Source organism: Rhinopithecus roxellana, chromosome 10, assembly GCF_007565055.1.
Source record: "Rhinopithecus roxellana isolate Shanxi Qingling chromosome 10, ASM756505v1, whole genome shotgun sequence".
NCBI lineage: Eukaryota > Metazoa > Chordata > Mammalia > Primates > Cercopithecidae > Rhinopithecus > Rhinopithecus roxellana.
The window spans coordinates 2,318,552-2,345,625 of record NC_044558.1 but is presented as its reverse complement, the minus strand read 5'-3'; the positions used below and the strand labels follow the sequence as shown (position 1 = coordinate 2,345,625).

At 47.2% G+C, this 27,074-nt stretch overlaps 1 protein-coding gene and 2 pseudogenes across 2 annotated transcripts in view; all 3 read left to right on the top strand.

Annotated features, from left to right (window-relative positions):
- The first annotated feature begins 2,133 nt into the window (after positions 1–2,133).
- Positions 2,134–2,728, top strand: LOC104680090 (annotated as a pseudogene). Its single transcript, XR_750401.2, has one exon. The product of XR_750401.2 is annotated as a 60S ribosomal protein L13 pseudogene (transcript).
- Positions 2,729–3,299: 571 nt separating this feature from the next.
- On the top strand, positions 3,300–4,070 carry LOC104680133 (annotated as a pseudogene).
- A 5,642-nt stretch (positions 4,071–9,712) lies between these two features.
- The window catches only part of LRRC23 (leucine rich repeat containing 23), a 28,212-nt gene continuing 10,850 nt past the window's right edge, over positions 9,713–27,074 (top strand). Inside the window, exon 1 of the mRNA XM_030938365.1 lies at positions 9,713–10,014. The gene's annotated coding sequence lies outside the window, so the exon portion shown is untranslated. The remainder of the gene's footprint in view (positions 10,015–27,074) is intronic.

Here is a 27,074-nt window from a genome sequence, read left to right as displayed (position 1 = left end):
AGGCAACATAGGGAGACCTCGTCTCTACTAAAAATTCAAAAAAGTTAGCTGGGTGTGATGGTGCACGCCTCTAGTCCCAGTTACGTTGGGGGGCTGAAGTCGGAGAAGTGCTTGAGGCTGCAGTGAGTCCTGACCATGTCACTGCACTCCAGGCTGAGTGGCAGAGCTGGATGCTGTCTTAAAAAAAACGAAAACAAAAACATGAAAAAAGAATTCAGCATCTGTCTTGCTCTTTCCCTGATGATACATCCCCAAGGGTAGCTCCTATTAGACCCCTATCAGTATAGATTAGCGTTGTCTGTTCTTCAATTTCATATAAATGAAATCATAATGTCAAATGCAGTGGCACTTGCCTCTAGTCACAGCTATTTGGAAGGCTGAGATGTGAAGACTGCTTGAGCTCAGGAGTTCCACTGCACTCCAGCCTGGGTTACAGAGGGAGACCTTGTCTCCAAAAGAAAAGGAAAAAAGAAAGAAAGAAAAAGAAAACATATGGTATGTACTCTTTTGTGTCTTTCCAACATCGTATCTGTAAGTCATCCATGTTCTTGCATGAAATAGCTCATAATTTTCATTGTCATATAGTATTCTGTCATCTAAATATACCACAATTTATCTATTCTACTGTTGATGGATTTTTTTTTTTTTTTTTTTGACAATCTTGCTCTGTCACCCAGACTGGAGTGCAGTGGGGCGATCTCGGCTCACTGTAACCTCCACCTCCCAGGTTCAAGCGATTCTCGTGCTTCAACCTCCTAAGTAGCTGGGACTTCAGGCGTGTACTACCACGCCTGGATTTTTGTATTTTTAGTAGAGATGGCGTTTTCACCATGTTAGCCAGGCTGGTCTCAAACTCCTGACCTCAAGTGATCCGCCCACTTCAGTCTCCCAAAGTGCTGGGGTTACAGGTGTGAGCCACTGCACTGGGCCTGTTAATGGATATTTAAATTGTTTCCAGTTTTCCACTATTATAGAGTTGCCATGTACATTACTGTACAAGTCTGTTAACAAAAGACCCTGAGGCCTGCAGAAGAAAAACAAAGAAGAGCTGTATTTTTTGGGAAAAAAAAAAAAATGCAAATTGGGGAACGCTGCTGGTTTACACACTGTTCACTGGAATAAAATCTCTGTGATCCCAGTACTTCGGGAGGCTGAAATGGGAGGATCACTTGAGGCCAGGAGTTGGAGACTAGCCTAGGTAGTATATTGAGACCTCCTTGGCAAATAATTTTTTTTTTTCTGTTGCCCAGGCTGGAGTGCAATGGCACGATCTTGGCTTGCTGCAACCTCTGCCTCCCTGGTTCAAGCGATTCGCCTGCCTCTGCCTCCTGAGTAGCTGGGATTACAGGCATACGCCACCATGCCTAGCTAATTTTGTATTTTTAGTACAGACAGGATTTCTCCATGTTGGTCAGACTGGTCTCAAACTCCCAACCTCAGGTGATTCGCCTGCCTTGGCCTCCCAAAGTGCTGGGATTACAGGCGTAAGCCACCTGGCCCGACCAATAAAAAATATTTTTAATTAGTTGGGTGTGATGGTGCACACCTGTAGTCCTAGCTACTCAGGATGCCAAGGTGGGAGGATTGCTTGAGCCCAGAAGTTCAAGGCTGCAGAGGCTGCAAATGTGCCACTGCACTCCAGACTGGGTAACAGAGTAAGACCCTGTCTTTTAAAACAAATAAACTAATATAACAAAATTCCTTTTCAGAGAACTTTTTTCACAATTCTTTGGTGGACCTAGGCATGCATTTTTCTTGGGTGCAAAATTATGTGCAGAATTGCTGGGTAATAAGGGATTATAACATACAGATTTAATCACATGCAATTTTCTGATTTCTTTCCATAGGAACATTTTATTCAGAAATTAAATAATTCAGAGTTCCAGCACTGTCTGGGGCTATCGGGCTCTGTCCACCTCCATAGGCCTAGCACTGTCACCAACAGAGCCGTGGAGGGACCTTGGCCCAAGCTGGGGCATCTTCGCCCAGCTCGAAGAAGGCCTCTGGCCAGACCAGGCTCAGTGGGCGCGACCAGGCTGGAGGACTAGGGCGGTGGCAGTGGTCACGTGAGTGCACATGGCTGTGGGTGGTCCCTCACTTGCTCCCCTCCTCTCTTTTGCTACCCGTGGGCCATAGGCAAGCAGGGCACCCAGCCAGAATGGCACGATCCTGAAGCCCAACTTTCACAAGGACTGGCAGTGGCGCAGCTAGCCCACGGGGCAGATCTGCAAAAGCAAGGCGGCCAGCAAAAGCAGGCTGCATGGCCCGCTCATATGGGCCCATCCTCCCATGGTAAGGTGCCCCACGCTGAGGCATCACTACAAAGCACGAGCTGGCAGGGGCCTCAGCTTGGAGGAGTTAAGGGTGCCTGGCATTCACAAGAAGGTGGCCCAGACCATTGGCATCTCTGAGGACACAAGAAGGAGGAACAAGTCCACCGAGGCCCTGCAGGCCAATGTGCAGAAGCTGAAGGAGTACTGCTCCTCGCTCATCATCTTCCCCAGGAAGCCCTTGGCCCCCAGGAAGGGAGACAATTCTGCTGCAGAACTCAAACTGGATACTCAGCTGACAGGACCAGAAATATCCATCGGCAATGTCTACAAGAAGGAGAAAGCCAGAGTCATCACTGACTAGGAGGAAAACTTCAAGGCCTTGTTAGTCTCTGTATGGCCCATGCAAATGCCCAGCTCTTCCGCATACAGGCACAAAGAGCCAAGGAAGCTGTAGAACAGGATGTTAAAAAAAAAAAAAAATAGGAGGGCCGTGTGCGGTGGCTTACGCCTGTAATCCCAGCACTTTGTGAGGCCGAGGCGGGCGGATCACGAGGTCAGGAGATCGAGACCATCCTGGCTAACACAGTGAAACCGCGTCTCTACTAAAACTACAAAAAAAATACCAAAAAAAAAAAAAAATTAGCCGTGTGTGGTGGCACGCACCTGTAGTACCAGCTGCTCAGGAGGCTGAGGCAGGAGAATGGCATGAACCCGGGAGGCAGAGCTTGCAATGAGCCGAGATTGCGCCACTGCACTCCAGCCTGAGCAACAAGACTCCATCTCAATAAATAAATAAATAAATAAATAAATAAATAAATAAAATAGGAGGAGGCTCAAGCTGCTGTGTCAGCTCCACGCTGGGTCTCTCGGTCCCTCAGCCATGAGAAGGATGCTCCCCAGACTTGCTCCCTCCCCTGCGTCCCTGCAACCATGACCTGTGGTCAGGAAGATGAACTGTTGTGCATCAGATGCCTTTGAGACATACAACCAGAGATGTGAGGTAAGAAATTGAATGTAAAGACTGGAATGTCTTTACATTTATGTCACAAAAAATGTGACATAAGACTTTGTAAATGCTCAACACCAGAAGAAATCAAGAAAAGAAAGAAGACTGTCATTTTTTTGTCCCAGTGCAGACAAAAAATGCATCATTGTAGAAGGCAAAGAGATCTTGGTTGGAGATGTTGGTGTAACCATAACTGAGCCTTTCAAGCATTTTGTTGGAATGCTTCCTGAAAAAGATTGTCCCTATGCTTTGTACGATGCAAGCTTTGAAACAAAATAATCCAGAAGAATTGATGTTTTTTTGTGGGCACCAGAACTAGCACCTCTGAAAAGTAAAATGATCTATGCAAGCTCCAAGGATGCAATTAAAAAGAAATTTCAAGGCATAAAACATGAATGTCAAGCAAATGGACCAGAAGATCTCAGTCGGGCTTGTATTGCTGAAAAGTTGGGTGGATCCTTTTTTTTTTTTGACGGAGCCTTGATCTGTTGCCCAGGCTGAAGTGCAATGACAGGATCTCGGCTCACGGCAACCTCTGCCTCTTGGGTTCAAGTGATTCTCCTGCCTGAGCCTCCCGAGTAGCTGGGATTATAGGCGTGTGCCACCATGCCCGGCTAATTTTTGTATTCTTAGTAGAGACAGGGTTTCACCTTGTTGATCAGCCTGGTCTCGAACTCCTGACCTCGTGATTTGCCCTCCTTGGCCTCCCAAAGTGCTGGGATTACAGGTGTGAGCCACCATATCTGGCCGGTGGATCCTTAATTGTAGCCTTTGAAGGATGCCCTGTGTAGATCATCATTCAGTGCCACAAATTGAAAGCTTCCACGTTTAATGTTATCCTCTTGCTATATAAATAAAGCAAATACATTTAGGCTGGGGTCTCACTGAGGGGGAGCTGTCTTGTCATCTTTTAGAGTAAACTAAATATTCTATAAACATATGCAAACAGCCCTAAATAAATCTAAAGTCTAAAGTTAAAAAAAAAAAGAAAAGAAAAAAAGGAAAGAAAAAAAATAGCCGGGTGCGGTGGCTCACGCCTGTAATTCTAGCACTTTGGGAGGCGGAGGTGGGTGGATTGCCTGAGCTCAGGAGTTCGAAACCAGCCTGGGCATCATGGTGAAACCCTATCTCTATTTTAAAGGTACAAAAAATTAGCCAGGCATGGCAGCATGTGCCTGTAGTCCTGGCTACAAGGGAGGCTGAGGCAGGAGAATTGCTTGACCCTGGGAGGCAGAGGTTGCAGTGAGCCAAGATTGTGCCACTGCACTCCAGCCTGGGCAACAGAGCAAGACTCCATCTCCAAAATAAATGCATAAATAAATAAAGTCCTGTTGAGGACTTGTAATATATCAGCAGTAATGCAAAAAAAAAAAAAAAAAAAAAAAAAAAAAAATTCAGATTTTGCAGCATGAAAAACTTCAGTAAATTTATGAAGCTTTAGATTGGTCTTTTCCTTTTTCTTCTTAGGGTGATTTTATCAGTGCCTCAAGATTTTTTATTAGTGTTTCTCTGTGGCTCTCAAAAACTTCTTTATTTTTATGATTATTTCCTTATTTTTTAGATACTGGGTCTTACTCTGTCACACAGGCTGGAGTGCAGTGGCGAAATAGCTCACTGTCACCTTGAGCTTTGATCAAGGGATCCTTGGTTTCAGCCCCTCAGAGTGCTGGGATTACTGGCATGAGCCACCATACCTGGCCAGGCCAAGAAGTTATTTACTTTCTTCCTCAATGATGTATAAACAAAGCCATCATGATCCACTTGCTAGGCAACTTGCACAATGAGTTTCATTTCTTTGTCAATAGAAACCCTTGGCTGGGTGCGGTGGCTCACGCCTGTAATCCCAGCACTTTGGGAGGCCGAGAGATGGGTGGATCAGTTGAGGTCAGGAGTTCAAGACCAGCCTGGCCGACATGGTGAAACCCTGTCTCTACTAATAATACAAAAATTAGCCAGGCAAGGTGGCACACACCTGTAATCCCAGCTACTTGGGAAGCTGAGGCAGAATTGCTTGAACCTGGGAGGCGGAGGTTGCAGTGAGCTGAGATCATACCACTGCACTCCAGTCTGGGTGACAGAGCAAGACTCTGTCTCAAAAAACAAAACAAAATAAAAAAAGAAACCCTTAAAATCCTGAACACATTCTTTCCACATGCATTGACTGTCAGGCTTCATTACTTCCATTGCCTGTTTGTTTGTTTGTTTGTTTGTTTGCTTATTTATTTATTTATTGAGACAGGGTCTTGCTGTATCACCTAGGCTGGAGTGTAATAGCGTGATCATGGCTCACTGCAGCCTCAACTTCCCCAGGCACAGGTGATCCTTTTGCCTCCACCTCCTGAGTAGCTGGGACTACAGGTGCGCACCACCATGTTCAGCTAACGTTTTGTAGAGATGAGGTTTTGCCATGTTCCCCAGGCTGGCCTTGAACTCTTGGACTCAAGGGATCCGCAGCTTCCCAAAATGCTGGGATTACAAGCACGAGCCACCACGCCTGGCCTCCCATTGCCTGTTTAAATAGAAATGATGCAACTAGCAATATTGAAGGACTTCCAGATCTTTACTATATTAAGATTAGGGTCAGCATCCATGACTCTGGGAGCCAAGGGAGAATCTCAGTCTAATGTATGTGGCTTTGAAAGAGCAAATCATGCTTAGATCAGCAGAGTGAAGGATGGAGTAATGTTGGGACAGGAAAACTTTATTCAATGCCTTTATGAGCACATTCATAAAGTGTGTGGTACATCAGGGTGGTATTGTTGTGTCCTGCAGCACAAAGCCAAATTTTTTCTCTTTGAGGTCCTGCTTGACTTCTAGAATGAAGATATTTGAAACTGAATCAGGGAAAGTACTACAGTTACCCACGACTTTGCATTTGGTTGCTAGAGCACAGGCAGGTTTTTTTTGTGCGTGTTCGTTTGTTTGTTTTTTTTGAGAGTCTCGCTCAGGCTGGAGTAAAGCGGCCCGATCTCTCTTCACTGAAAACTCTCCCTCCCAGGTTTAAGCAATTCTGTCTCAGCCTCCCAAGTAGCTGGGATTACAGGGATGTGCCACTATACCTGGCTAATTTTTTTTTTTTTTTTTTTTTTTTGAGACGGAGTCTCGCTCTGTCGCCCAGGCTGGAGTGCAGTGGCCGGACCTCAGCTCACTGCAAGCTCCGCCTCCTGGGTTTACACCATTCTCCTGCCTCAGCCTCCCGAGTGGCTGGGACTACAGGCGCCTGCCACCTCGCCCGGCTAGTTTTTTGTATTTTTTTAGTAGAGACGGGGTTTCACCATGTTAGCCAGGATGGTCTCGATCTCCTGACCTCGTGATCCGCCCGTCTCGGCCTCCCAAAGTGCTGGGATTACAGGCTTGAGCCACCGCGCCCAGCCTACCTGGCTAATTTTTGTATTTTTAATAGAGATGGGGTTTCACTGTGTTGGCCAGGCTGGTCTTGAACTCCTGACCTCAAGTGGTCTGCCCACCTCAGCCTCTCAAAGGCTAGGATTACAGGTGTAAGCCACTGTACCGCCCTTTTTTTTTTTTTTTTTTTTTTAAAGGGCACCAGGATTTGTAGAATGACAGCCCTGTAGAACTACACTGTCACTGCACTTGGGGGCAAGGGCAAAGGATTGAGGGGAATGGCATTCAGAAGATCATTAGTTGCTTTCAAACCAGGGCCTTGTGTTTCTAGTTTGGAAATATTAAATGCAGTTGGGCATCTTTCCCCAGAAGATACCAACCACCAACCTCATGGTATTCCGGAACAATAATTTTTTTTTTTTTTTGAGACATAGTCTTGCTCTGTTGCCCAGGCTGGAGTACAGTGGCGCAATCTTGACTCACTGCAGCCTTTGCCTCCTTGGTTCAAGCAATTCTCCTGTCTCAGCCTCCGAGTAGCTGGGATTATAGGTGCCCGCCACCATGCAGGGCTAATTTTTGTTCTATTACTAGAGATGGGGTTTCACCATGTTGGCCAGGCTGGTCTCGAACTCCTGACCTCATGATCCGCCCACCTTGGTCTCCCAAAGTGCTGGGATTACAGGCGTGAGCCACCATCCCCGGCCTACGCCAATAAACCTTTCTAATAGCTCTGAGTGGGTTGTGCTGTCTGTTCCTCTATAGTTTCACCAATAGTTTGTGTGTTTTTTGAGGTTTAAATGGGCTTCTAAAATCATTATGCTATCCTTGACTGGTTTTGAAATATTTCCATCCAAAGGCTGACTTCTCTGGTAGGAGGTTTGAACTATGACTTGATATGAAGAGCTTTTTCTTCCCTTTTTTTTTTTTTTTTTTTTTTTTGCCACATCTTGGCATTGTAAGGCACATATTTCTTTTTGGTTTTCTTTCTTTTTAATATATAGAGGCAGGGTCTTGCTCTATTGGAGTGCAGTGTTGCAATCATATCTCACTGCAGCCTACAACTCCTGGCCTCAAGAGGATTAGCTTCTGGTCCTGCCCTCCCAAAGGGCCGGGATTACAGGCGTTAGCCACCGCACCTGGCCCGCACCTGGCCCGGACACATATTTCTGGGAAGCAATAAGCTTAGTGACCTTTTCCATTTTCTTTTTCTTTTTTTTTTTTTTGAGATGGAGTTTCGCTCTTGTTGCCCAAGCTGGAGTGCAATGGCACAATCTCGGCTCACTGCAACCTCTGCCTCCCGGGTTCAAGTGATTCTCCTGCCTCAGCCTCCTGAGTAGCTGGGATTACAGGCGTGTGTCACCACGCCCAGCTAATTTTTGCAATTTTAGTAGACGGGTTTTCACCCTGTTAGCCAGGATGGTCTCGAACTCCTGACCTCAGGTGATCCACCCACCTCGGCCTCCCAAAGTGCTGGGATTCCAGGCATGAGCCACCGCACCCGGCCTGCCATTTTCATTAATCACATATCTTCGTTGTCACTTTAGCAGTTGTAGGAGCATCTGTTGACCTCGCTTCACAAATTTTTTGAATCTTGATTGCATGTACAGATTGAGGCCATATTTTTTTTTTCCACTTTGGAGATAGAGTTGTATGCTACCATGGAAGGGAATTATTTCTTCGGTTGAGTGCCTAACGAAGGGCTTGATGGCCTTTCAGATAGATCAAGTTATACAGAAAGGAAGTATCTTAAAACACTACAACCTAGTTTAAGACACAAAACAGTAGAATCGCTGTCAGTTTCACAAGATACACACTGAAGGGCCCAGAACTGGAACCAAGAGAACATAGTCTCCCATCTCACACTCGCACGAGTGGGGCCTGGCCCCATTCTGCTCTGTTTAATCTGAGCATTGTTAAATGAGTCTGCGATGAAACTCCACATTTCCTTTAATCCTCACAACAAAGATAACCCAATTTTTAGATTAGTAAACTGAGGCTTAGAGAAGTTAAACGCCTTGTCCGAGACTACAGAACTGGAAAATGGCAAAGTCAAGAGCCAACTCCAAAGAGCCTCCGCCGGCCCACTAGTGCAGAGGAAATGGCAAATGACACAGCAAAAAAAAAATTTTTTTTTTTTTTGAGACGGAGTCTCGCTCTGTCGCCCGGGCTGGAGTGCAGTGGCCGGATCTCAGCTCACTGCAAGCTCCGCCTCCCGGGTTCCCGCCATTCTCCTGCCTCAGCCTCCCGAGTAGCTGGGACTACAGGCGCCCGCTACCTCGCCCGGCTAGTTTTTTGTATTTTTTTAGTAGAGACGGGGTTTCACCGTGTTAGCCAGGATGGTCTCGATCTCCTGACCTCGTGATCCGCCCGTCTCGGCCTCCCAAAGTGCTGGGATTAACAGGCTTGAGCCACCGCGTCCGGCCCACAGCAAAAAATTTTAAAACCGGGATTCTCGGTCGCCGCCCGGCCCAGCGCCAACGCTCCGTCCTGCCTCGCATCAACGCCCCGCCCCTCCCCGCCCAGCGCCATTGCCCCGCCGCGCGCAGCCGCCCAGGTGCTAGTTGTGTAACCACAGCACAGCTCGCGGCAGGGGGCGGGGCAGACGCTGACTCACCCCGGGCCGGCGGTCAAGTGAGCGGGCGCGACGCAGGCGGGCGGTCTGACTGCCTCGCGCGCGCCCCATGGCGGCCGCACGCGTCGCGGGACCTCCTCCCAGTAGTTCACGCCTTGGTCACTACAGAAAGAGGAGCCTGCCATAGGGCTTTCTCCTGAACTGCAGCTCCCGTCCCCGCCGATCTCTTCCTCGGTCCCGGCGCTGACGTTCACGCGTGGAACATTCTGGCCCGGAACAAAGACCCCAGGGCGGAAACTAGGACCAGAGGCTGAAAGTCCGTGCTTGGCGGCGAGGGCCGCTAAACCGGCAGCTGAGGGCGACTCTAGTCCGGGTTCCAGAAGAGCGTGGAATGGACCGAGTGCTTGTGGGAAATTTCCTAATTGAGGCTTTTACTAAAGTTCTTTACGTTTTAAAGGGTTCCATTGCATCAGCCCCAAAATGTTTCCTTCCCCATCCCTCTTTCTTCTATCTTGGTGGTATGTCTAGGGACTCTCCACTGGGAGAGAATCATTGTGTTCTCCCCTAGGAGGGAGGTTAGAAGTGGGAGACACCCAGGTTGTGCTAGAAACTGTATGGTAGCCGGCGCGATGGCTCATGCCTGTGGTCCCAGCTACTCAGGAGGCTAAGGCGGGAGGATTGCTTGAGCCCTGGAGGTCGAGGCTGCAGTGAGCCATGATCACGCCTGTGAATACTCTAGGAGGATGGATGACATAGCAAGACCGTTTCAAAAAGATGAGAAAGAAACTGCAGTGTGAAGTGGCACACCTATTACAAAGGTAAATGCTCTTTTGTCTCTCCTTGCTATTTTTTTAAATATCCAAATTTTTCCTGGTTTTCCCTTTTTTTTTTTTTTTTTTTTTGAGACAGTCTTATTCGGACGCCCAGGCTAGAGTGCAGTGGCGTGATCTTGGCTCACTGCAACTTCCACCTCCCTGGTTCAAGTGATTCTCTTGCCTCAGCCTCCCGAGTAGCTGGGATATTACAGACATACACCACCACGTCCAGCTCATTTTGTATTTTTAGTAGAGACGGTATTTCACCATGTTGGTCAGGTTGGTCTTGAACTCCTGACGGGTGATCCGCCCACCTCAGCTTCCCAAAGTGCTGGGATTACAGGCGTGAGCCACTGCTCCTGGCCCTAGTTTTCCTTTTGACATCCTTCCTAGCCTCTGTTTCTTTCTAGTTAATCCTAACAGGGTATCTTCGAGGCTTGTCACTTGTTCACTACTTAGCAGTGATTCTCAAAGTGGAGGGAGGTAAGGGGATTTTATCTATAAGGGCAAATCCAAATTGAGGGAGGGTGTTCTTGATTACTTTTTTTAAAAAAGCACATTTAGGCCAGGCATAGTGGCTCACTCCTGTAATACCAGCTACCCTGGAGGTTGAGGTGGGAGGACTGCTTGAGCCTGAGAGGTCCAGGCTTCAGTGAACTGTGATCTCGCTGTTATAGTTGAGCCTGGGTGACAGAGTGAGACCCTATCTCAAAAAGAAAAAAAAGTATTTATAGACCGTTTACTGTGTGCTAGACACTATGCCAGGCAGTAGGGTGCAGAGTGAAACTCAAGAACTCAAGACCTATTGGAGGCCAAGTGCAGGTTGCTCATGCCTGTAATCCTAGCACTTTGGGAGGCCAAGGCGGTCAGATCCCCTGAGGACAGGAGATTGAGACCAACCTGGGTAACATAGGGAGACCTCACCTCTACAAAAAAACTAGCCAGGTGTGTTGGTGCACACCTGTAGTCCTGGCTACTTGGGAAGCTCAGGCAGGTGGATCACTTGAGCCCAGGAGGCCAAGGCTGCAGTGAGCCATGATTGTGCCTCTAAACTCCAGCCTGAGCAACAGAGTGAGACCCTGTTGCAAAAAAAAAAAAGAAAAAAGAAAAAAGAAAAGAAAAAGAAAAAGTTCTATTTGGCAGTTCTGCAAGGATGACCCAAGGATTTTGATTTGAGCATCTGAAAGTGATATAGGTAACACTAAAGAAAAGCAGGCTGGGTGCGGTGGCTCATGCCTGTAATCCCAGCACTTTGGGAGGCGGAGGTGGGCAGATCACCTGAGGTCAGGAGTTCAAGACCAGCCTGGCCAACATAATGAAACCCCGTCTCTACTAAAAATATAAAAATTAGCCAGGTGTGGTGGCATGCGCCTGTAGTCCTAGCTACTCGGGAGGCTGAGGCAGGAGAATCGCTTGAACCTGGGAGGTGGAGGTTGCAGTAAGCTGAGATCAGGCCACTGCACTCCAGCCTTGGTCACCAGAGCGAGACTCCATCTCAAAAACAAACAAATAAGGCCGCGCGCGGTGGCTCAAGCCTGTAATCCCAGCACTTTGGGAGGCCGAGGCGGGCGGATCACAAGGTCAGGAGATCGAGACCATCCTGGCTAACACGGTGAAACCCCGTCTCTACTAAAAAATACAAAAAACTAGCCGGGCGAGGTGGCGGGCGCCTGTAGTCCCGGCTACTCGGGAGGCTGAGGCAGGAGAATGGTGTGAACCCGGGAGGCGGAGCTTGCAGTGAGCTGAGAGCTGGCCAGTGCACTCCAGCTTGGGTGACAGAGCGAGACTCCGTCTCAAACAAACAAACAAACAAATAAATAAATAAAAAATAAAGAAAGAAAAGCAGAGTTAGAGGAAAAGATCGAGAATTTGGTTTTGGACATGTTGAGTTGAGATGGCTGTGCCTCAGGTAAATGGAGAAGTGAAGTGGGAGGTTAGATGTATGAGCCTGGGGCTCAGAAAAAAGTTCTCGGTTGGAGATAGACATTTGGGATTCATGGGTGGGTGTGGCGGCTCACACCTGTAATCCCGGCACTTTGGGAGGCCAAGACAGGCAGATCACCTGAGGATAGGAGTTTGAGATCAGCCTGGCCAACATGGCAAAACCCTATCTCTACTAAAAATACAAAAACAACCCGGGCGTGGTGGCTCACGCCTATAATCCTAGCACTTTGGGAGGCCGAGGCAGGCTGATCATGAGGTCAGGAGATCGAGACCATCCTGGCTAACATGGTGAAACCCTGTCTCTACTAAAAATACAAAAAAATTAGTGGGCATGGTGATGTGTGCCTGTAGTCCCAGCTGCTCGGGAGGCTGAGGCAGGAGAATCGCTTGAACCCAGGAGGTGGAGGTTGCAGTGAGCTGAGATCTCGCAACTGCACTCCAGCCTAGACAACAGAGCAAAACTCTGTCTCAAAATAAATAAATAAATAAATAAAATTGGAACTCATTAGAATGTGCAGTAGTGTGCTGGAGCTGACTTGTACAGGCTTTTGAAAGCTGATTGTTAAGTTTTCATTAATTCCGTGAACCGGTTAAACACAGCATTTTTTTTTTTGAGACGAAGTCTCGCTCTGTCACCCAGGCTGGAGTGCAATGGTGCGATCTCAGCTCACTGCAACTTCCGCCTCCTGGGTTCAAGCGATTCTCCTGACTCAGCCTCCTGAGTAGCTGGGATTACAGGTGCTCGCCACCATGCCCGGCTAATTTTTGTATTTTTAGTAGAGACGAGGTTTCACCATGTTGGCCAGGCTGGTCTTGAACTCCTGACCTCAGGTGATGTGCCCGCCTCAGCCTCCCAAAGTGCTGGGATTACAGGCATGAGCCACGGCGCCCGGCAACACAGCCATTATTAAAACTAAAATGGGCTGGGTGCGGTGGCTCATGCCTGTAATCTCAGCCCTTTGGGAGGCCGAGGCGGTGGATCACCTGAGGTCAGGAGTTCACAACCAGCCTGACAAACATGGTGAAACCCCATCTCTACTAAATACAAAAAAAATAGCTGGACGTGGTGGTGCGTGCCTGTAATCCGAGTTACTTGGGAGGCTGAGACAGGAGAATCGCTTGTACCTGGGAGGTGGAGGTTTTAGTGAGCTTAGATCCCACCATTGTGCTCCAGCCTGGGCGAGAAGAGCAAAACTCCATCTCAAAAAACAAAAAACAAAAAGCCACACCCGGCTGGGCGCGGTGGCTCAAGCCTGTAATCCCAGCACTTTGGGAGGCCGAGACGGGCGGATCACGAGGTCAGGAGATCGAGACCATCCTGGCTAACACGGTGAAACCCCGTCTCTACTAAAAAATACAAAAAAATTAGCCGGGCGTGGTGGCGGGCGCCTGTAGTCCCAGCTACTCAGGAGGCTGAGGCAGGAGAATGGCGTGAACCCGGGAGGCGGAGCTTGCAGTGAGCTGAGAGCCGGCCACTGCACTCCAGCCTGGGCGGCAGAGCAAGACTCCATCTCAAAAAAAAAAAAAAAAAAAAAAAAAAGCCACACCCTAAAATTGTATGAGCTTATAATTTAATTATATTAAAAACAGTTAAAAACAGAGGTAAACCGTACTTAAAACTCATCACTTTCTAATTCACTTTCTAATTATTATTATTATTTTTTTTATTTTATTTTTATTTTTTGAGACGGAGTCTCGCTCAGTCGCCCAGGCTGGAGTGCAGTGGCTGGATCTCAGCTCACTGCAAGCTGCGCCTCCCGGGTTTATGCCATTCTCCTGCCTCAGCCTCCCGAGTAGCTGGGACTACAGGCGCCCGCCACCTCGCCCGGCTAGTTTTTTTTTTTTTTTTTTTGTATTTTTTAGTAGAGACGGGGTTTCACAGTGTTAGCCAGGATGGTCTCGATCTCCTGACCTCGTGATCCACCCGTCTCGGCCTCCCAAAGTGCTGGGATTACAGGCTTGAGCCACCGCGCCTGGCCTCTTTCTAATTATTTTACTACGTTTTTTGTGAAGACTGCTGTAAGAAAATACCACAAACTTAGTGGCTTAAACAACAGAAATTTCTTTCTTTCTTTCTTTCTTTTTTGGAGATGGAGTTTTGCTCTTGTAACCCAGGCTGGAGTACCATCTCGGCTCACTGCAACCTCTGCCTCCTGAGTTCAAGCGATTCTCCTGCCTCAGCTTCCTGAGTAACTGGGACTACAGGCACATGCACCACCATGCCTGGCTCATTTTGTATTTTTGGTAGAGATGGGGTTTCACCATGTTGGCCAGGCTGGTCTCAAACTCCTGACCTCAGGTGATCCCCCCTCCTCGGCCTCCCAAAGTGCTGGGATTACAGGGAATCGTTCCCCTAGGAGGGAAGACGTTCAAGATCAAGGTGTCAGCAGCAGGTCTGGTTTCTTCTGAGGCCTCTCTCCTGGGCTTGCAGACGGCTGTCTTCTCACTGAGTCCTCATATAGCCTTTTTTTTTTTTTTTGAGACAGATCCTCAAAAAAACATGTGTGTGTCCCATTTTTCACATTCAAATTTTTATTTTTGACTCCCAGGCTAGAGTGCAGTGGCCTGATCTTGGCTCACCGCAACTTCCGCCTCCTGCGATTTCCTGCCTCATTCTCCTGCTCATACAGTCTTTGTGCATCAGCAGCCCTGGGGTCTATGTTCTGCATGTACACCTCTTCCCAGCTCCATGTTCCCAACTCCATGTTCAGGGAGCTGCAGCTTGAAATCAGCCATGGCGGGAGTATTTACACTAGAGAAATAAGCAAATGCTTAACCAAGGGCTTTTTGTTCTCTCTGGAGAGCCTCTTATTAAACATTTACCAGCACATCACAACTACAGATACTACTTAAAATCTTGTTTTTTTTTGTTGTTGTTTTTGTTAGTTTTTTTTTTTTTTTTTTTTTTGAGACAGATTCTTGCTCTGTTGCCCCTAGACTGGAGGTCAGTGGTGTAATCTCACCTCAGTGGAACCTGTGCTTCCTGGATTCAAGCGATTCTTCTGCCTCAGCTTCCCGAGTAGCTGGGATTATAGGCTCACACAACCACACCCCACTAATTTTTGTATTTTTAGTAGAGGTGGGGTTTCTCCATGTTGGCTAGTCTGGTCTCAAACTCCTGACCTCTGGTGATCCACCTGCCTCGGCAGCCCAAAGTGTTGGGATTACAGGCATGAGCCACCACACCCCACCAAAATCTTGAGAGTATAATTTGAATGTGGCTGCGTGGTGGCTCATGCCTATAATCCCAACACTTTGGGAGGCCAAGGTGGGTGGATCACTTGATGTCAGGAGTTCGAGACCAGTCTGGCCAACCTGGTGAAACCCCATCTCTACTAAAAATACAAAAATTAGGTGGGCATGGTGGCGATCCCCTGTAATCTCGGCTACTTGGGAGGCTGAGGCACGAGAATCGCTTGAACTGGGAGGCAGAGCTTGCAGTGAGCCGAGATCGTGCCACTGCGCTCCAGCCTGGGCATCAGAGTGAGACTCCATCTCAAAAATAATAATTTGAATGTGAAAAATGGGACACACACACATACGCACACAAACAAACATACATCTTGTTTTGCAAACTCTATGGCTAATAGATATACAAAGAAAGCCTTTTGAGTATCAGTGATTTGCAAGGAGCGGTGTGTCAAGATACTTTGCATTGGCCAGGCACGGTGGCTCACGCCTGTAATCCTAGCACTCTGGGAGGCCAAAGCAGGCAGTTCACCTGAGGCCAGAGGTTCAAGACCAGCCTGACCAACATGGTGAAACCCCATCTCTACAAAAAATACAAAAAATTAGCTGGATGTGGTGGTGAACGCCTGTAATCCCAGCTACTTGGAAGGTTGAGGTAGAAAAATCGCTTGAACCCAGGAGGCGGAGGTTTGCAGTAAGCTGAGTTTGCTGTGCTGTACTCTAGCCTGGGTGACAGAGCAAGACTCTGTCTCAAAAAAAAAAAAAAAAAAAAAAAAAAAAAACCTTTCCATTTAGTCACAAAAATTCTGAAGAAATGGTATTAAAGGACAATTCATATGGACAGTTATTATCTCACATAAAAATAAATCAAGAGGCTTCTGGAAAGTGGATGGTTCCTTGTTCTTATGAGACAGCAGTAAGAAAGGACTGTCAGTGGTCCCACTTGAGTCTCTGATAGCTATGTGCAGCCATCACATGACACTGAGAAGACTCAGAGGAGAAGTCAGCACTGTGGACTGCAGTCCTGGAAGACATGGTAGAGCTGAAGGATCAGCCAACTTTGAGACTCAGCTCTAGCTCCCTGTCTCCAGTGGCCTAAGGGACATCTCTATGAGGATGTTTGGCTCTGTGTTCCCACCCAAATTTGATCTCAAATTGTAGTCCCCGTAATCCCCACATCTAGGGAGGGACCTGGTGGGAGGTGATTGAATCATGGGTGTGGTTTCCCCCATGTTGTTCTTGTGATAGTGAGTGAGTTCTCATGAGATCTGATGGTTTTATGTTTGACAGTTCCTCTTTCACACTCTCACCTGCCACCATGTAAGATATGCCTGCTTCCCCTTCTGCCATGATTGCAAAGTTCCTGAGGCCTCCCCAGCCATGCAGAACTGTGAATCAATTAAACCTCTTTTCTTTATAAATTACCCAGTCTCAGGCAGTTCATTATAGGAGTGTGAAAACAGACTAATACAATGTTCCATTACCACTAACTAGTTGGATATATTCATCTTCTCCATGTCCTATGTCCATTCAGTTGCTGAGTCTTGTTGAGTCTTCCTCTCCATCCCTACCTCCTTACTCCATACACTTATCATCTTCAGCTTCTTAAACTTTCAAGATCCTTCTACCTTCATTGAATCATATGCCAGATATATACCATATATATATATATATATGCATTTGCTATCTATTTTAAGAACTTAAAGTAACATTTTAGAATTAATATTGAGTTTTTCTACTTCTCTCTATCCAATAGTCTATTCTATTATTAGAAACAATAAGGTGGGCTGGGTGTGGTGGCTCATGCCTGTAGTCCCAGCACTTTAGGAGGCTGAAGCAGAGAGATAGCTTGAGCCCAGGAACTCAAGACTAGCCTGGGCAACATGGCAAAACCTCATCTCTACAAAACACACACACACACGCAGACACACACAGACATACGCACACACAAATTACCCAGGCATGGTGGCATGTGCTTGTAGTCCCAGCTACTTGGAAGGCTGAGGTAGGAGGATTGGTTGAGCTTGGGATGTCAAGGCTGCAGTGAGCTGTGATCACACCACTGCACTCCAGCTTAAGTAACAGACTAAGTCCTTATTTCTAAAGAAAAAGAAGGCCTGGGCCGGGCGTGGTGGTTCACAGCTGTAATCCCAGCACTTTGGGAGGCCAAGGTGGGCGGGTCACCTGAGGTCAAGAGTTCGAGACCAGCCTGGCCAACATGGTGAAACCCCATCTCTACTAAAAATACAAAAATTAGCTGGGCATGGTGGGGAGCACCTGTAATCCCAGCTACTCGGGAGTCTGAGGCAGAAGAATCACTTGAACCTGGGAGGCAGAGGTTTCAGTGAGCCAAGATCACACCATTGCACTCCAGCCTGGGGGACAAGAGTGAGATTTTGTCTCAAAAAAAAGAAAAAAAAAAAAGAAGTCTGGGCCTGGTGGTTCATGCCTGTAATCCCAGCATTTTGGGAGGTTAAGGCAGGAGAATCTCTTGAGCCCAGGAATTGGGGAGTAGCCCAGGGAACACAGTGAGACCCCATCTGTACAAAACAATTAAAAAAAAATTATCTGGGCATGGTGGCATGCCCGGTAACTAGGTGATTCTAGTTACTTGGGAGTCCAAGGCATTACTTGAGCCCAGGAGTTTGAGGCTGCAATGAGTTGTGTTCCCAAACTGCACTCCAGTTTCAGTGACAAAGCAAGACCCCATCTCAGGCTGGGGACAGTGGCTAATGCCTGTAATCCCAACACTTTGAGAGGCTGAGGCAGGTGGATTGCTTAAGCCCAGGAGTTTGAGATTAGCCTGGCCAACATGGCAAAACCCCATCTCTACTAAAAATAATAATAATAATAAAAACTGGCCGTGGCGGTGCGCACCTGTAATCCCAACTACTCAGGAGGCCGAGGCATGGGAATCGCTTGATAGAAGCAGAGGTTGCAGTGAACCAAGATTGCACCACTGCACTCCAGTCTGGGCAACAGAGTGAGACCCTGTCTTAAAAAAAAAAAAAAAAAAAAAGAAATAATAAAGTGGCAGGATATATGATATATAGAGAAAAATCAATACTAAAATCAATAGTTATGACAGTATGATACTAGAGCAGAAATAGATACAGAGATCAATGGAAGATAATAGAGTCCAGGAATAAAACCCATATATATAATAAAGATGGCATTTCAAATCAGTAGAGAAGGATGGGATTAATCAATGAATGATGTAGAAAACAATTGGCTCCCCTTTTGGCTCCCCTACCTCACACTGTATACCAACCTATTCTAGATGTAATAAAGACCGAAAAATATTTAAATACCATCAAAATATTCAAGAGAATATTTTCATAACTTTAGGGGTGAAAAGGCTTTTCTGAACCAGACCCACAGTTCAGAAGCCTTATGCAAGAGACTGGCAGTTTGGACTACACACAAATATCAAATTTCTGTAAGGTGACACTCTATAAGCAAAGTGAAATGAAAAAGTAGGAAAATATTTTCAACATGTACAAGAGACAAGTTAATGTGTCTGTGTGGTGGTTTAAAAATATGTCCACAAATTCTATGATACTCTTCCTTTCTTTTTTTTTTTTTTTTTTTTTTTTTTTTTTTTTTTTTTTTTGAGACGGAGTCTTGCTCTGCCGCCCAGGCTGGAGTGCAGTGGCCGGCTCTCAGCTCACTGCAAGCTCCGCCTCCCGGGTTCACGCCATTCTCCTGTCTCAGCCTCCCGAGTAGCTGGGACTACAGGCGCCCGCCTCGTCGCCCGGCTAGTTTTTTGTATTTTTTAGTAGAGACGGGGTTTCACCGTATTAGCCAGGATGGTCTCGATCTCCTGACCTCATGATCCGCCCGTCTCGGCCTCCCAAAGTGCTAGGATTACAGGCTTGAGCCACCGCGCCCGGCCTGATACTCTTCCTTTCAAGAGGTGAGCCTAATTCCCCTCCACTTGAGTGTGGGCTGGACTTAGTGACTGGCATCTAAAGAATAGCATCAAGTGGAAGTGATGGTGTGTGACTTTGGAGACTCAGTTAAAGGCAGAGTGGCTTTCATCTTGGTCTCTTTCTCTCTTGGATCACTTGCTCTGGGGGAAGCGAGCTGCCATGTTATGAGGACATTCAGGTCCTATGGAGAAGTCCAGATGGTAAGGAACTGTCTTGCCAACAACCATGTGAGTGAGCCATCTTGGAAGCAAATCCTTCAGCCCCAGCCAAGCCTTCAGATACCTGCAGCTGCAGCCAACCATTTGACTGCAACCCACCTGGGCCACTCTTGGATTCCTAAGAAACTGAGATAATATATTTTGCTGTTTTAAGCTGCTACATTTTGAGATAATTTGTTATACAGCTATAATCAGTTAACAGTTGCACTTGGCTGACTGGGCATGGTGGCTCATGCCTGAAACCCCAGCACTTTGAGAGGCCAAGGGAGGAGAATCGCTTGAGCCCAGGAGTTCGAGACCAGTCTGTGCAACATAGTGAGACTACATCTTTACCAAAAAAGCTAAAAATTATCTTGGCAAGGTGAGGCACACCTGCAGTCCCAGCTACTCAGGAGGCTGAGGTGGGAGGATGGCTTGAGCCAGGGGGCCAAGGGTGCAATGAGCTATGATCACACCACTCCACTATAGGCTGAGTAACACAGTGAGACCTTGTCTCTAAAAATAATAATAATGATGTACCTATTTTTTTAAAGTTTTTAAAGTCATGTTTATTGAAGTATGAATTTACATTCAGTAAAATTCACCCTGTTCGTTGGTTGCAGTGGCTCACACCCGTAATCCTAGCACTTTGGGAGGCTGAGGTGGATGGATCACTTGAGGCCAGGAGTTCAAGACCAGCCTGGCCAACATAGCAAAAACCCATCTCTACTAAAAATACAAAAAAATTACCTGGGCATGGTGGCATGTGCTTGTAATCCCAGCTACTCGGGAGGTTGAGACACTAGAATTGCTTGAACCCAGGAAGCAGAGGTTGCAGTGAGCTGAGATCATGCCATTTCACTCCAGCCTGGGCGACACAGCAAGACTCCATCTCAAAACAAACAAACAAACAAACAAAAAATCCTGTTAAGTATAAGCTCTGACAAATGCATAGTCATATCATAATCAAGACATAGAACAATTGTAGAATCACTCTTAACAGTTCCCTCAAAATCAAGAAGTCAACCCCTTCTTGATCCCAAGGAACTCATTGACCTGTTTTTCTGTCAAAAGGGTCAAATTTAATCAGTAAAATGATCTGCGGTACTATGGAAAAATGTGTAAGCATAGAAAACACACAAACCAATTTTTTTTCAAAAGTGAGATACTTAAAAAGTTCACCATACCAACAAAATGAAGGTAGCTTCACATTTTACTACAGATGTGCAGATACTCATCAAAATCCACCATTATCATACATATGGCTCAACAGTAATATTTAAGAATATACTGGCTGGGGCCGGGAGTGGTGGCTCATGCCTGTAATCCCAGCACTTTGGGAGGCTAAGAAGGGCGGATCATGAGGTCAGGAGATCGAGACCATCCTGGCCAACATGGTGAAACCCCATCTCTACTAAAAATAGAAAAATTAGCTGGGTGTGCTGGTGGGTGCCTGTAATCCCAGCTACTCAGGAGGCGGAGACAGGAGAATCACTTGAACCAGGGAGTCAGAGGTTGCGGTGAGCCGAGATCATGCCACTGCACCGCAGCCTGGTGACAGAGCAAGACTCTGTCTCAAAAAAAAAAAAAAAAAAAAAGAGGCCGGGCGCGGTGGCTCAAGCCTGTAATCCCAACACTTTGGGAGGCTGAGGCGGGTGGATCACGAGGTCAGGAGATCGAGACCCTCCTGGCTAACACGGTGAAACCCCGTCTCTACTAAAAATACAAAAAACTAGCCGGGTGCGGTGGCGGGCGCCTGTAGTCCCAGCTACTGGGAGGCTGAGGCAGGAGAATGGCGGGAACCCGGGAGGCGGAGCTTGCAGTGAGCAGAGATCGCGCCACTGCACTCCAGCCTGGGCGACACAGTGAGACTCCGTCTCAAAAAAAAACAAAGAAAAGAAAAGAAAAAATACTGGCCAGGCGCGGTGGCTCATGCCTGTAATCCCAGCACTTTGGGAGGCTGAGGCGGGCAGATCACCTGAGGTCAGGAGTTTGAGACCAGCCTGGCCAACATGGTGAAACTCCGTCTCTACTAAAAACACAAAAATTAGCCAGGTATGGTGGCACATGCCTGTAATCCCAACTACTAGGGAGGCTGAGGCAGGAGAATCACTTGAACCCAGGAAGTGGAGGTTGCAGTGAGCTGAGATTGTGCCATTGCACTCCAGCCTGGGTGACAAGACAGAAACTGTCTCAAAAAAAAAAAAAAAAAAAAAGAATATACTGTAAAATAACAATCTTTAGAAGAGTTAGAATAATGTGATTCTTGTTTGTTTTTTTTTTTTTTTTGAGACAGGGTTTCGCTCTGTCATCCAGGCTGGAGTGTAGTGACGCAGTCTTGGCTCACTGCAACCCCTGTCTCTCAGGTTCAAGAGATTCTCATAGCTCAGCCACCCGAGTAGCTGGGATTACAAGCATGTCTCACCATGCCAGCTAATTGTTTTATTTGTATTTATTATTATTTTTTTGAGACAGAGTCTTACTCTGTCACCGAGGCTGGAGTGCAGTGGTGCGATCTGAGCTCACCGCAATCTCTGCCTCCTGGGTTTAAGCGATTCTCCTGCCTCAGCCTCTCCAGTAGCTGGAATTACAGGAATGTGCCACACCATACCCGGCTAATTTTTTTTTTTTTTAAAGTAGATATGGGGTTTTACCATGTTGGCCAGGCTGATCTCGAACTCCCAACCTCGTGATCTGCTCGCCTCAGCCTCCACAAGTGCTGGGATTACAGGTGTGAGCCACTACATCCGGCCAATTTTTGTATTTTTAGTAGAGAAAGGGCTTCACCATTTTGGCCAGGCTGGTCTCAAACTCCTGAACTCAAATGATCAGCCCGCCTCAGCCTTACAAGTGCTGGGATTACAGACGTGAGTCACTGTACCCAGCCCTCAAAAGCTATTTTTTAACATATTAAGATTGGCAAAGTACGTACCATTTGACCCAGAAATTCTACGTTCTAAGAATGTACGCCAGGCACGGTAGCTCCTGCCTGTCTGTAATCCCAGCATTTTGGGAAGCTGAGGCGGGCAGATGGCTTCAGCCCAGGAGTTCAAGACTAGCCCCGGCAATGTGGAGAAATCCCCATGTCCACCAAAATTATAAAAAATTAGCTAGGCATGGTGACACACGCCTGTAGTCCCAGCTACCTGGGAGGCTGAGTTGGGAGGATCACCTGAACTTAGGAGGTTGGGGCTGCAGTGATCCATGATTATTGCACCACTGCACTCTAGCCTGCGAAAGAAAAAAAATGTTTCCCACCTAGTCATATTACCCAATGTGTAGTCCATGAATCAAGAGCATCAGCATCACTTGAGAGGTCTACATTTCAATGAGATCCTCAAGCAATTTCTATACACATTAACATTTGAGGAATACTGCTACAGAGTACTCATGCAGAAGAGCAAAGATGTATCGATGGGGATTTAAACAGCGTTATTTGTAATACTTTTTTTAAAAAAAAGTTAATATCCATCAGTAGGGAACAGTTAAAAGTCTAACCAGGCTTGGTGGCACACAGCTGTAGTCCCAGCTACTTGAGAGGCTGAGGCAGGTCGATGGCTTGAGCCCAGGAGTTTGAGGCTGTAGTGCACAATGATTGTGGGCAGGAAACAGGACCTCGACGTTGGACCAGATTCAAGACTGGCTGAAACTGGAAAGAGGCACAGAAAGAACTTCTCCGTAAGACACGCCCACCAGCACTACAGTTTACCACTGCCATGGCGACACCCGGAAGTTACTGCCTTTTTCCATAACAACCTGGAAGTTACCACCCCTTTTCTGGAAATCTCTGAATAACCCACCCTTTAATTTGCATGTAATTAAAAGTCAGTATAAATGTGACTGCAGCCGTTTTCCTGAGTTGCTGCTCTCCACACACTGCCTAGAGGGTGGTCTTGCTCGGTAGGGGCAGGCATGGGGCTGTAAAACTGCATCCTCAATAAAGCTATAACTTCTACCACATGCCCAAGAAAGAACCATGAGCCAATATTATTGGGCTAATCGCCAATTTGGATGCTCACCTGCCCTGCATCAATTGTGCCTGTGAAAAACGATTGCACTCCAGCTGTTACCGGTTGAGGGTAATTGTCCAGGTTCTTAGCGTTTTGAACAAAGAATTGGACAAAACACACAAAGCAAGGCAGGGAAAGCAGAGTTTTATTTATTTTATTTTATTTTATTTTGTTTTTCCCCCCCTGAGACGGAGTCTTGCTCTGTAGCCCAGACTGGAGTTCGGTGGCACGATCTCGGCTCCTGGGTTCAAGCAATTCTCCTGCCTCAGCCTCCTGAGTAGCTGGGATTAGAGGCTTGCCCCACCATGCCCGGCTAATTTTTGTATTCTTAGTAGAGATGGGGTTTCACCACGTTGGCCAGGCTGGTCTCCAACTCTTGACCTCGTGATCCACCGAAAGCAGAGATTTAAGTTTAAAGGAAAGTACAATCCACAGGGTGGGAGCAGGCTCGAGCAAGTGGCTCAAGAGCATTGGTGACAGAATTTTCTGGGGTTTAAATACCCTCTAGAGGTTTCCCATTGGTTCACTCGATGCAAATAAAGTAGTGACCCACCACCAGTCTAATTGGTTGTGGGAGGGGACCAATCAGAATGAAGAGTAGGCCTGCTATCAGTCTGATTGGTTGCGAGAGGGGACCAATCAGAGGTACTTTCATTTTTCAACTGCTGTACAGAGAAAGGAGGGTTTGTAAAGGGAGTACCCTCTGATATTCAGTCAGCATGATTCGGCCTTAGGTTCCCTGCCTCCAGACCCTATTCTCCTGCCTCACAGTGAGACTCTGTCTCTAGAAAGACACAAGAAAGAAAGGAAAGTGGTAGTATGTTCACATAATGGAAGACTAGACAACTATGAGGAAAAGAAAGAGATTTATGCTCAGTGACATGAAAGAAGCCCAAGACGTGTTAGAATTGAATAATTAGAGGAAAAAAAAAACCCTAATCTAATAAAAAAATATGTGTGTGTGTGTGTGTGTGTGTGTGTGTGTGTTTTAGACTGAGTCTCACTCTATTGCCCAGGCTGGAGTGCAGTGGTGTGATGTCAGCACACTGCAACCTCTGCCTCTCGGGTTCAAGCGATTCTCCTGCCTTCGCCTCCGGAGTAGCTGGGATTACAAATGCCCACCACCACGCCCGGCGAATTTTTGTATTTTCAGTAGAGACAGAGTTCGCCATGTTGGCCAGGCTGGTCTTGAGCTCCAAAGCTCAGGTGATCCGCCCACCTCGGCCTCCCAAAGTGCTGAGATTACAGGCGTGAGCCAAAGCTCCTGGCCTTTTTTTTGTTTGTTTGTTTGAGACAGAGTCTCGATCTGTTGCCCAGCCTGGAGTGCAGTGGCATAATCTTGGCTCACTGCAACCTTTGCCTCCCGGGTTCAAGAGATTCTCGTGTCTCAGCCTCCCAAGTAGCTGAAACTACAGGCACAAGCCACAACGCCTGGTATTTTTGTTGTTGTTGTTGTTGTTGTTGTTGTTGTTGTTGTTGGAGATGGAGTTTCACTCTTGTTGCCCAGGCTGGAGTGCAGTGGCGCGATCTTGGCTCACTGCAACCTCCGCCTCCCGTGTTCAAGTGATTCTCCTGTCTCAGCTTCCGGAGTAGCTGGGATTGGGGCGCCACCACCCAGGCTAATTTTTTGTATTTTTAATAGAGATGGGGTTTCACCATATTGGCCAGACTGGTCTCGAACTCCTGACCTCAGGTGATCCAACCCGCCTAGGCCTCCCAAAGTGCTGGGGTTACAGACGTGAGCCACCACACCCAGCCTAAATACTACTTTTATAATTGAAAGAGACTATCTAGACCAGCCAATGGGGGAAAAATATCAAGGATGTTGTGGAGTATCTAGCTCTCATTACACAGTGTAACTTCAGTCCTTGCCAACTACAAATAAAATAAAACCTTCAATGGCTCCCCACAGCTTTCAGGATAAAGTCCAGATCCTTCAGTGTGATCCAAGTCTGTTTACTGCTTCTACCATATTCCAAACCCCCACTGCACCTACTGTTCCAGCCAGCAGAACCACCTGCTTTCCCTGCACAGGCATTGAGCTCTTTCTTCTCCAAGCATTACCACAGGTGATTCCTGTGTCTGAAATCTCTGCCCCAAATATATGGTATCATGTATGTGCATATACTATACAGTGATCCCTAGCACTCAGTAAAAGCTCTATAAATGTTGGGTGTGGCTGGGCGCGGTGGCTCAAGCCTGTAATCCCAGCACTTTGGGAGGCCGAGACGGGTGGATCACGAGGTCAGGAAATCGAGACCATCCTGGCTAACACGGTGAAACCCCGTCTTTACTAAAAAATACAAAAAAACTAGCCAGGCGAGGTGGCGGGCGCCTGTAGTCCCAGCTACTCGGGAGGCTGAGGCAGGAGAATGGCGTAAACCAGGGAGGCGGAGCTTGCAGTGTGCTGAGGTCCGGCCACTGCACTCCATCCTGGGCGGAGCGAGACTCCTTCTCAAAAAAAAAAAAAAAAAAAAAGTTGGGTGTGATTATTACAACATGTCTCTTTATATTGAATTACTTGGGTATTTAACCTTGTCACTGAACTATACACCTCTTGAACATAAAAGATAAGGACTTCCGTGCTTACTGTCCCCGAGGGCCAAGCATGTAGAGCCGGGGACAGATTAAGTGCTTAACAAAAGCGTGGCAGGGCGCAGTGGCTCATGCCTATAATCCCTGCACTTTGGGAGGCCGAGGCGGGCGGATTGCTTTAGCCCAGAAGTTTCAGACTAGCCTGGGCGACATGGCAAAACCTTGTCTCTACAAAAAATACAAAAAAATTAACTGGGCATGGTGGCGCACACCTGTAGTCCCAGGTGCTCAGGAGGCTGAGACGGGAGGATTGCTTGAGCCCAGGATGCACAGGTTGCAGTAAGCTATGATTGCTCCACTGCACTCCATCCTGGGCGACAGAGGGAAACTCTTATTTCAAAACAAAAATAAAAACAAAATAACAAAAGTCTGGCTGGGTGCGGTGGTTCACGCCTGTAATCTCAGCACTTTGGGAGGCCAAGGCGGGTGGATCACAAGGTCAGGAGATCGAGACCATCCTGGCTAACACGGTGAAACCCTGTCTCTACTAAAAATACAAAAGAAATTAGCCGGGCGCCTGTAGTCTCAGCTACTCAGGAGGCTGAGGCAGGAGAATGGCGTGAACCTAGGAGGCGGAGCTTGCAGTGAGCTGAGATCCCGCCACTGGACTCCAGCCTGGGCGACAGAGCAAGACTCCATCTCAAAAAAAAAAAACAACAAAAAACAAAAAACAAGTGTGTGTTCAAGGACACATTCCTTTTTTTTTTTTTTTTTTTTTTTTTTTTTGAGACGGAGTCTTGCTCTGTCGCCCAGGCTGGAGTGCAGTGGCCGGATCTCAGCTCACTGCAAGCTCCGCCTTCCGGGTTTACGCCATTCTCCTGCCTCAGCCTCCCGAGTAGCTGGGACTACAGGCACCCGCCACCTTGCCTGGCTAGTTTTTTGTATTTTTAGTAGAGACGGGGTTTCACCATGTTAGCCAGAATGGTCTCGATTTCCTGACCTCGTGATCCGCCCGTCTCGGCCTCCCAAAGTGCTGGGATTACAGGCTTGAGCCACCGCGCCCGGCTTAAGGACACATTCCTAACCCTTACATCACAACTTTTCTTCCCATCTAATGTGCCTTCCTCTGTCTTCTTGGCTAAGGAAAATCATATCCATTTCTTTTGACTACCTCAAACCACATGGATTTTTCCCTTCTCCACACTCTGACAATACAATAACTTTCATTTGTATAGCACATCTAACTCTTCAGAGTG